Here is a 12,197-nt window from a genome sequence, read left to right as displayed (position 1 = left end):
ATTATTAAAAATGAAGACAAAATAAACAGGTTTTTACGAACACTAAAAGCTGAGAAAATCATTGATGAAAACACATATCAAGATTTGTTTGTGACTGGATCATCATATGGAATTCTATATGGGCTGCCCAAAATACATAAGCCCAATACTCCTTTGAGGCCCATTCTGGATCATACAATACGCCTAATTATAAATTAGCTAAATTTTTGGTACCCTTACTTGAACCACTAACAAAAAATAATTTTACTCTGAATAACTCGTACCAAATTTTAAAGACAAAAATTTTATCACAAGACTCAGGTTTATTAATGGCCAGTTTAGATGTGGAATCTCTATTCACAAATGTCCCCGTGGAGGAGACAATTGACATCATATTAGATAAATTATTTCCTGAACCCGATTCTGTTTTTTAGCAATTTTAACCGGTCTCATTTTAAAACATTTTTAGAATTAGCAGTGCGGGACACTGCCTTTGTTTTTGATGGTAAACTTTTTAAACAAACAGACGGTGTAGCCATGGGCTCTCCTTTGGGCCCGACATTCGCTAACTCTTCATGTCCTCCCTGGAGGAGCGCATGCTTGATGATTGTCCTCTTAGGTTTCACCCTATTTTTTACGTGAGGTATGTGGATGACACATTCGCATTATTCAAGAGAAACTCTGATATTGACTCTTTCTTAGCGTATGTTAATTCCCAACATAAACAATATTAAGTTTACGGTCGAAAGAGAGGAAAATAGTCAACTGGCTTATTTAGATGTACTCGTTACACGAGAGAATGGCTCTTTTAACACTTCTGTTTTTTAGGAAGAAACTTTTACGGGTCTAGGATCTAATTATTACAGCTCATGTTTTTATAATTTTAAGCTTAATTCATTGTCAACTCTTATATAGGGCATTTTTTTATCACATCAAACTGGCATTCCTTCAATCAGGAAATAAATTACCTATTGGAATATTTTAAAAATAATTGCTTCCCTCAAAAGCTATTTTATAAGAGGCTTCGGAGTTTCTTAATAAGCGGTTTTTTAACAATACGAAAACATTTATCACGGTACCAAAGTTAGTCATTTATGCAAAACAAATTTCCATTTTTACATGATGACTCCTTCAGAAAAAAGTTTACTCAGATTAATGGAAAAACACTATGGTGCAGTTAGTATTAAACTAATACCAAAAAATCCATTAACAATTGGGTCTTTCTTTAAATATAAAGATCGATTGGAGTCCCTTTCTTGACCTCCCAAATGTAGTATAAGAAATATACTTGCCCCAAAGTGTAACTCTGGACTTACGTGGGATCTACGAAGAGGTACTGAAGGTCAGAATCGATTCTCATCGTGGAATAAGCTTCCGAACAGGAAGTAGGCTCTCCAACCCTGAACATTCAAATATCAGGAAAAGAACCATGCAAAAATCTGCAAAACACATATCGAAAGAGACGATTTTGCATTATAGGGCAAACACCAAACCCCCAAGAATTACCCATTTTAGAGTCATTACTCATTAAGCAGCTGGTTCCTCAGTTGAATACCAAACCTCCTCCATCCAACTGTACCTTAGTTAACGTGTCTCCTTTTTTTGTTGTCTCCTATCATTCAGTCTTTCTCTCTCTTAACTTAAGGTTGGTTGGCGGTTCCAGCTTTTAAATAATAATTTTCTGTAATTGTATATTTAGTAAAATTTTAGTCTTTTTTACCAATTTTTTTTAATTTTTTAGTAAATTTAAGATTGTTTTTTTATAATATATTGATTATTTTAATTAATTGACAGATTCCCAGAAGATGTAATAAATGTTTATTACGAAACGTTGGATAAAAAACTAATGTAGATTGGCCTGTTTCCTTCAGTCAACGCCCTGATTTGATGTATTCCTTGGTCGTCACCTGCCTGCCCCGTTGGTTGTATAATATATATATATATATATATATATATATATATATATTATGAATTGTAATAGCCACAATGCTCCAAACGTATCCGAAAAAAACGAGCAAAGGATTTGAGTAGTTAAGAGGGCATTGTTTGCTATTACAATTTCATTTGTAACTGGTAAAAATGACCAGTAGATCCTATAATATATATATATATATATATATATATATATATATATATAGGATATATAGATTATTTATATATATATAGATATATATATACACACATATATATAATATATATATACACACACACGTGTATATAATATGTATGTGTGTGGGTGTGTCACTAATGTTGTCAGCACATAAAATTGTCAGCGAATAATAATACTTCATTCTACCGCATGAGAGAGAGAGAGAGAGAGAGAGAGAGAGAGATAATAAAAATAATAAAATACACCACCCCGCGTGACACATGTCCTCGTCTCCACATTTCTTGGGCACAAGCCCGCTAGCCGAACAGCGCGACATAACTCCCAGACCTTCTTTCATCTTCATCTTTTTACAAGTCTTCTGAGCGGCTCATCGGTCGCTGGCTCACACGTGCGGGAGGAAAGGAAAGCGATTTATACCTTCCTGTTGAGATTTCCCTCAAAGTTGGTAGTGGAAGCGGGATCTGCAACGTGTGAGAGTGTGGAGTGAGGAGGAGGAGTGAGTGTGGCATTATTATTATTATTATTATTATTTACTATTTTTTTTACGTTTTCCTTCTTACGTCATTTTATTTTAAACCTTTAATTAACTTTCTTTTTTATCTTTCACGTTTATTTCCTTTCCTTCAATTTGTTTTTTACAATTTTTTATTAATTTCATGTTTATCTTTTATTATTTTGGTCATTTTCTCTTCCTCCCTCCAAGAATACATTTTATGTTAGTGTTTTTCTTGTTTTTTTTTATTCGCCCAAGAATGAATGAATGAAAAAACCATAATAAAACTAGAAGAAATTAAACAAAAATCGACGCGGCAAACCATCGAAATATTCCTTGAAATAAAGAAAAAATTGATCTTACACTTAATAAAAAAACTTTCCCTTGAGAAGGAAGAAACTTCTGCTTCGAAAGTTTGGTAATAAGGAGTCGCTTTAAAAGGGAAGACAGAAGAAGAAGAAGAAAAGAGGACAAGAACCGATTAAATCTTTATTTTTAGCCTGCCATGGAGAAGACAATAAGGAAGTTTTTCTCACCATGTGAAAGGAAGCCTTCATCTGTTCGTCCGTCTGGGTCCCGTGCAATACAATGCAATGCAATGCAATGTAAGCAAGCAAGCATGCATGCATGCATGCGTGCTGTCAAAGAGGCAAGCCAAGGGAATTTCATCTTGCAATGAGATGCTTTTGTTTTTCTCGAATTCAGCTTGCTTTCCTGGTTTTACTATTTCTAATTGTATTTTTCCTTTGAGGAGAGAGATACCCTTCTACTTCATGGAACCATAAACTATCGATTACGATGTGTTTAGTCCATTACAATACGTCAGCTCCTCAACTATGACGTAATGTTCTCCGTTGTCGTAAGCATATGTATATGTGTGTGTATATATATATATATATATCTATATATATATATATATATATATATATAGTGTGTGTGTGTGTGTGTATATATATATATATGTGTGTGTGTGTATATATATATATATATATATATATATATATATATATATATATATATATATAGATATATATATATATTAAAATTTGAGTATTTCGGATTAAATTGTAATAAACTTTGTATCTGTATTCCATTACACTTCATTTCATAAAAGTATATTCAAAAAAGCACTTATCGATTAAGTATATCATTTATTCCTCTTACATTATCGCTGACATTTTCTTTATTTTTACTCAATTACTACCTAATTCACAGCTTCATTCACCTTGACATCCAGACAGAAGTAGTGTAATAATTGTATCAAAAAGCTCGGTGTCTTTATAGTACATTTCGTATCAAATTGCTTGTACTTATCTTAGCTATAATATATAAAAAGGTATCTTAATCTTGAAGCGAGTCTATTTTTACAATTATGTTTTGTATCAAGTGCTTGAGCTTATCTTACCTTTAATATATATATATATTTATATATATATATATATATATATCTATATATATATATATATAATATATATATATATATATATATATATATAAATTCTTAATCCCTTTCCCGAGTTTTTCTTTTTATTTCAAAATACGGGGAGAAATCGTTGGCGATTCCACGGATTAGGTTGAACGAGTTCCTTTGAATATTTACATTAAGGGTCTCTATTTTTTTTATATTCATAAATACCAGTAATTCGCTGGATTCCAGGAACATAGAAATGCAATACAAGAACATATATAGAAGGCAGCTGACACATTCGCCACTTTTTATGACTTTCATGGAAGCGATTATTGTGGTTATTGTATTTTTTTTTTCATTATACCTTTCATTACATGAAATATTTTATATTTTGTGTCCAGCACAGCTCAAAGAATCACGAACAATTGCAGAATTAAGAAGGGCAAATTCGAGTCTGACAATCCTTTTAATAAAAAGGAGTCCTCCTCCTCTCTCTCTCTCTCTCTCTCTCTCTCTCTCTCTCTCTCTCTCTCTCTTCAAACGTAAGGTGACCACTTGCCATATAAATCTTTAAAAGAAAACTCAGGATACCTTCTCAGAACGATCAAAGAAAAGAAATACGGTGATTCCTTCGTAAAGCCTACTGTTAATTGCATTCTTGAAGGAGTTGCTTGGTATCTTTTAGTAGGCTTGAAAGTATGCACGCACATACACGCGCGCGCGCGAAGAGAGAGAGAGAGAGAGAGAGAGAGAGAGAGAGAGAGAGAGAGAGATTGGGGGTTGTGTGGGAGGGGGGGGGGGAGTTCACAGTCAACGTAAAAAGACCGATTACTTTTGGAAACTATCTTTATTGGTCACGCGATACAGAAAATAAATTAATGAAAAAAATCCTATGTAATTATAGCAAACGTGAGAAAATAAAAATTGTCATGTTGCCAGAACGTTGTGAAAAAAATATATATACATATTAGTGCCGTGGGTTAAAACGCAATCAGTGTTATGCTACATAAAGAAACATATGTTGAATTCAGTTATTTACATCATATTTAAAATCTCATCTCACCATAAAACGACCTTGTCATGAGGAGGAATGAGGAAAGTAGCCACGGCTTAAGCAACATGACATGAAATGGTCTCATGATAAAAACGGAAAATATTATAGTTTCACTAAATAAAATCCCTGACAGTAATGTAGTATGATAAACGGAGAGCAAAGTAAATTAATTGACATAATGGCAGATAACCTTATTTAATGGAGAGAGAGAGAGAGAGAGAGAGAGAGAGAGAGAGAGAGAAGTAAATCATAATCATAAAGTTTTTAGCTGGAGATATAAATCTCAGCCTAATTAGCTGCATAGCATCGAGGGGGCAAATTCTCGTCTTGATCAGGGGAGCAATTTCCTCTTTAGCGAAAACTTGTTCGTCACTCAAATTCCCATCATCATGGTCATCAGCGCCCGGCTAAGAGTCAGACCAAAAGAGAGAGATATACTTACTGGATATTAGTGGATGCTATATCTTGGTCTAACACCACTGACCCTGGTTAAAGGGGGGACGGGCGGTAGGGAGTAGAATACCAGAGTATCACTTAAGTTGATTGGACACCTGCTTTGCCGAACTGTCAATTATTTGTTTTTGGAGCGCAGGTAAAGTATCGGGTAGGCGGCGTTACCTTCATCTTCATACCTAAAGCGGCAGCGTCCTCTGCCCAGAGGCTGTGTGCAAACTTGAAAGATATTCTCTAATGCACTTGATTCATGGCGTAGAACATATGTCAATCGTATGCTAGCTTTTCCCCGGTGTAAATGACCCAGACAATTTGGCTTCAAAATTAAAATTCCTTGTAGTTTATTCATGCCCAGTAAATGACCGAACAGCGACTCTGAAACAACAGAGGGGCTGGGTATATGAATGTATATAGATATATATATATATATATAATATATATATATATATATATATATATATATACATTATATAATAATATATATAATATATATACATATATATATATATATATATATATATATATATATATATATAATATATATGTACATATATATTCTTGCCATCTTTTAAAAAGCAAACGCAAACGGCTATTTTTTTCCAGTCAGTGAACGTAAGTCATAAATCTGGACAACTTATATCTTTTATATATCAAAGTATATATGAGAAGGCTTCTCCAGCTATAATAACAAAAATGTAAGTCTTAATCTTAAATCCCAAAAGATGCAATAAACAAGTAATATTACATGTTACATGAGTACGTTTTGAATGCCTCCCAATAACGACATGATCTGAAGAGAACGTCTTAAGTAAGGCATACAGATTTAATCTGAGGAGATTCTCTTGCGCTATTATCTTTTTACATTCCCCAGCCGGTGTATAAATCCTCTTGCCAAAAGGGCATCATCAGAGACTAATTAAAATCATCGCCTAATGTAACCGGTGATGTATACCTCCAGACGTGTTATTATAGATCATCAGTGATTAAAAATAATGAGAACACATTTTTCACTGCGGATACCACCATTCTTTTGTTTCTTAGTTAGTTCTCTTCTTCTTCTTCTTCTTCTTATTCTTCTAGGACAATATTTTATTAACCCCAACAATCATAAATTCAGTTTTCATCATGACATCAGAGAGCAAAACTACTGAAAAATCTGAGCACGTATTTGTAATGAATTTGTATACCTGTGTGGATATGTAAGAGAGTTAGTTCATGGGTACGTTTTTATATAACACAGCGAGGGGACGTCTGTAAGTTGAATGCATACATTTGTGTTTGCGAGAGTAATTTAAGCCTCTTAAAACTCCAAGATTTAAGAAACAGAAAAGTGAATGAACAAACCTTACTTTTCCTCTAATTATCTCTAAACAGCATAATACTGTCTCCACTTAAGGTATAATTTTCTTATATTTGTTTTTTTAAAGGCAGGGCAGTTTTTTATATAATAACTTATTCTATTGAATGCTGAGAGAACTTTAATGAATAAGATATTAGAAGGTCAAAATAAAACTCCGTTACAACTATCTTCGAATGAAGACTGAAAATTCATAGTTAATCGACAATGAACTGAGTTTGTAAAATGAATCACTGAAATGAATTGCAAGAACCCTTTCAACGCCGAGTACGCCAAGCTTCACGTCAAATTCAGGATTGGACAAATTAAAATTCAACAGCGAAGGCACGTCTGCCTTTGTAAATAGAACGAGAGTTGTCAGAAAACAACGTAAATCTCCGAAATGGATAAAATTCCCAGACAACAGCAATTGATCGTAAACGAGGGTGATGGAGATATATATGTCAGCAAAATACATGGGAGCCCAACAATAAAACTCAAACACGTCCCACAGGCTATAAAACTCGACAGAACGCCGACGTCAAGTTCCTCACTGGACGAGAGGGTTGCGTACTCGCCTATCAATCTGGTAGCCCGCATTCGCTCCCTGCTGCTGCTAGTGTGGAGAGCTGTTAATCAGCTCAGTGGTCTAGTTAAACTAAGATATACTTTTAGAACGCCGACGTTAAAGTTCGTACAATCATATGCAAGTGAAATGATGACAGGGAAAGGAGAATGTCTGTATTAGGCTCTTGGTCACTTGTTCTGTGCGTTAATTGAAGAAAACGTACAGATATAGATCACAATGTATTTTCTACTCCCCATTCCAGGACGATTTACAAGTTTAGTTCATAGCCTACAGTTACAGGAACTAAGAATTGATTTTTTTTTTTTTTTTTTTTTGTTTTTTTTTTTTTTTTTTTTTTTTGAGAAGAGGGGGCGCAAAAATCGCAATGCTAGAATTATAAAGGTAATCAATTAACACACAATTACACATCATACAGGTGCACGCTTGATCATAAACAGGTTGTTTCGCAGCTCCATTTCTGCAAAAGGTATTTACCCAAGGACTAAAAACAACATGAAAAGAAACACAAATGTCAGTAGCACAAGTATCTAATCACTTGAAAAACACTGATCAGAAATAAAACACACGACATATTATTTCAGAACTCACGTGAGCCTTTGCTTAATGTGGCATTTGATTTCATCAGAAAGAAGAATGGCGGGCTAAAAAGAAGAGTGCAGATTTTTTTTACAAATCAATGCAATTAACTTTAATACACAATCATATATAAGTCAATGAATAATCTAAAATGTTCAGCACCGGGAACCACAATTTTTTCCCCAAAAAAGGCCTTACGTATTAATTCTATTTATGTTTAATCTATGCAAATGTTTATAGTTATAAAATTTCGATGATCAAAATATAAAAAAAACTACATTTTTATAACGGACGAGGACTTTTTACTCCTTTAACCAAATATTTCGTAGATGTATTAAATGAATCTGATGTCTAACGTTCAAATAACTAAACCAAGAACATGAATGAATTAATAGAATTTCCCTTTAATCGACGTTCTCTCTCTCTCTCTCTCTCTCTCTCTCTCTCTCTCTCTCTCTCTCTCTCTCTCTCCTGTTTATCTTTTTAATAGGGGCTGTGGAATACAAACTTTAATCCTTCTATTGAATGCCGGAATTTGCATAACAAATGTGAATATAATATTTTTCGGCTTTTGATCGTGAATGTAAATTCTAATTTCGCTGCATAATCATAATGATAATCAGATCATTTTGGATTTCATTTGAAGAGTAAATATAATTTGTGTGTGTGTGTGTGTGAGTGTGTTTGTGCATGTGGAACTGTGGATACAAAAAGGAGTTTTATATTGCTGTGACTGTGCCAAGTATCACAATCATCATCATTATATTATCATTATTATTATTATTATTATTATTATTATTATTATTATTATTATTATTATTATTATTATCGCTACCACACTCATTAACCTATTCATTTTCCAAGTCCTGAATAAACTTCACTATTGACTGGCTAACTCCAACTTCAACTTTGAATTTCATGAACTCAACCATGACCAAACAAACAACAACTAATCAATCAGGAATGCATTTCATATCACTGGTTCGCAACACAATAATTGGTCCTTCGTTCTTGCAAACTGTCCAGAATATCTTCAAGAGGGAGAAGATGACAGTATAATTTTTTTTCCATCGAATTACTAACTGAGAAAGACATGATGGATGGAATGTTTAGACTTGTCCGTGGACTAGTCAGTGAATAATGGCTTCTTACAATAATCGAATCAACAGCCGAAATAATATCTATAAAGTAGAGATAGTTTACGAGTAATCAACTCGGCTTTAACAAATGCCGTCGTCCAGCCTGGGCCAGTGGTCATTGAGAGAGAACACTCAAGGTGCTTCGGTACTAAATTTCGGCAGGTCACGCTCAATAATTAACATTTCTAGACCCAATATATTATTAGCCTCGTACTACACACGAAGCGGGGCCCGAATTGCTTCAGATTCCACACCTTCATTCTGATTCTCTCCTCCTCCGCTCTCTCTCTCTCTCTCTCTCTCTCTCTCTCTCTCTCTCTCTCTCTCTCTCTCTCTCGTTATTAGATTTCGTTTGGGGGAGGGGAATGTCTTTGTTCCTTTGGTTCGTCGGGTTCTGTGTTGTTCTGTTCTTCTATACAAACGGAGCTCAGGCTTCATAAACATTCAGGAGTGTCATTCTCTCTGTATGGGTTCCTCCTCCTGTGTGTCGTGTTTATTTCTCCTGCCTGGGATATTTTTATCCATAAACTGCGATTAAACTTGAAAGAAAGTTTTGAATATATACATGCAAACATCTTATAAGATTTTTATAATGTACTATGAAAACAAACACACAACACACACACACACAGAGACACACACACACACACACACACACACACACACATATATATATATATATATATATATATATATATATATACGTATATGTATATATGCGCATGCTTTTATTCCTCCTGAATTCTCGAGTTCCTAATTTTTTTTAATACTTACAAGTCTACGTTCGAACCAAAGCAGAAAATAAACGAATAAACTATTACTGTAAGCGGAAGTCCAAGGAAAATTAACAATCAATATCCGGTAAAAACTGTTCTGTGGACACATATGCACAGAACATTCAATGTTTATCTATCAAAACTACACCACTAAACCAAATGATTTACGCTAGGACACGGACACTGACCGACTAAAGATTATTCCACCTTTACACTTCAAGGGCACCTCACAAGGTAAGGGAATTAGATGATGCCACAGAGAGGCAAGATTTCAGGGGAGGGTAAAGCTATACGATGGGATGAGAGACTAAAGTCTGGAGGTGGACGAGAAGATGTAGGAACAAACTCCGAGGAACCCAACCCTCGAGAAAGTACAGAAGCGAGTTGAAAAGCCGCCTAAGGAAACAGGTGACTCAGCCTATCAACACTTTAGTACTCGTGGCAGGACATTTGCGTACTGGACATTTGCCTTTTGTTAAATTTGATGGTTACTATCTATTTGCTTGTCTAGAGCTACTAAATGTGTTTGTGTATAGTTACGGTAACTACAGATTTCCTTGTCTAGAGCTACTGAATGTGTTTGTGTACAGTTATGGTAACTACCTATTCGCTTGTCTAGAGCTGTGGAATGCATTGGTGTTAACTACAACAAGGAATAGTTTGAAAGTAACTATTGAAAAAAAAATGAGTGTAGAGCTGTTAAATGGGTTGATGTGCAATTAGCTATAACAAGCAACTGTTGGAAAGTATGTTCTTGAAAATAAAATGCGTACTGAAAAAGTAAATAAAAGCATTTTTTTATTTGTAAAAAATGCATTTTATTAGGAACGCAAATTTTTTTTTTTCTATTTCAAAGGATCAAGTTTATACATCCCTTGACTGATATTCATATTGTGGCTGTAATTTTTTTATTTCAAAGGATCAAGTTTATACATCCCTTGACTGATATTCATATTGTGGCTGAAATTTTTTTTATTTCAAAGAATCAGGTTTAAACATCCCTTGACTGATATTCATATTATGGCTGTAACTTTATTTTTTTAAAATACAGCCTGTGGAAAGGAAGACCAAACCCAACTAACCACGAATGAGAGGACGATCTGGGGCAAGAGTGAGAGCTGGGTAAATGCCCGGCTGAAATGCTAAGGAGATGAGAATATACTTCGAAAACAGAACAGCTGGTCATGCAAGTTGGGATAAGGGCTATTCTCTCAAATGAAAGCAAAGTCTAATAAATTAAATACCTTGCAAATGACTCCACCACAATTTCTATCTAACCTAAGAAATATAATCTTAGCTAGCGAAAACACGTGACGATAAACTGTCAATACCTTGTTCTCCTTATTGCGGCATACTACTTTGTGTTCAAGAGACTAAATTCCATCCTCTTTTTCACACACATTTCTGAATTCTACTTCTGTTACCGCCATTTTGTGTATAAATAAACTCGCACCAAAATACACTCCCAATTTTCTAAGCACTGCATACCCATGATGCTCCTTCAATACAATTTCACATCAAGAAGAATCCACAGTCAGACTCCCGGCGAAGTTCTGCGGTGAAAGCCTGGATAGGACACATTAATCAAAAATACATGAATTACCAGCTGAGGCATCAAATGCACGTTACGCGCGAACAGGTTCATAAAATTCCAATATTCCACGAATTCTGCCATCTAGTTCCACTCCCCCAACAGGTTCTTCAAACAGAAAGTTGAAGAGGAAAAGAAAACTCTTGCAAAACCAGAGTTACAACGTAATATTGACGACTAACCATTTGTTATTTCTTTCCTATTTGGAGGGTGTGTGTGTGAGTGTGTGCGCGTCACTTTATTTTTTAACGAACGTTTATTCATTCTGCTGTCTGTAGATCTACGGTCTGCTACTGTTGTGTATTTAAGCCTTGCATGCGAGATTGCGCATGTCGAAGCTCTGTTGTTCGACTGGTGCATTGTGGGTTGTTGTGATCCGGAGAGAGCCACGCGTCTGTAGCAATATGCCACGTTTTTAGCCAGCTGTCTTATTCACCCCCAAACATCGGGCCACCGACTTGACAGTTACGGAGTACTCTCTCTCTCTCTCTCTCTCTCTCTCTCTCTCTCTCTCTGAAAGTGACAGATCCCTCGCCAGATAACCTCATGCTGCTGCAACGTCTCGGCCTCTCTTCCGTCGGCAATTACACGGAATCGAGTAGCAATCCAATCATCGATAAATCAAATGATACACCGTGTGTCATGCTGTGTAATTATTCGCCACTAAATCAAGCCAGATCTTTCTCCATCCAT

Source organism: Macrobrachium nipponense, chromosome 2 (assembly GCF_015104395.2).
Source record: "Macrobrachium nipponense isolate FS-2020 chromosome 2, ASM1510439v2, whole genome shotgun sequence".
NCBI lineage: Eukaryota > Metazoa > Arthropoda > Malacostraca > Decapoda > Palaemonidae > Macrobrachium > Macrobrachium nipponense.
Note: the sequence above shows the minus strand (reverse complement) of the source record.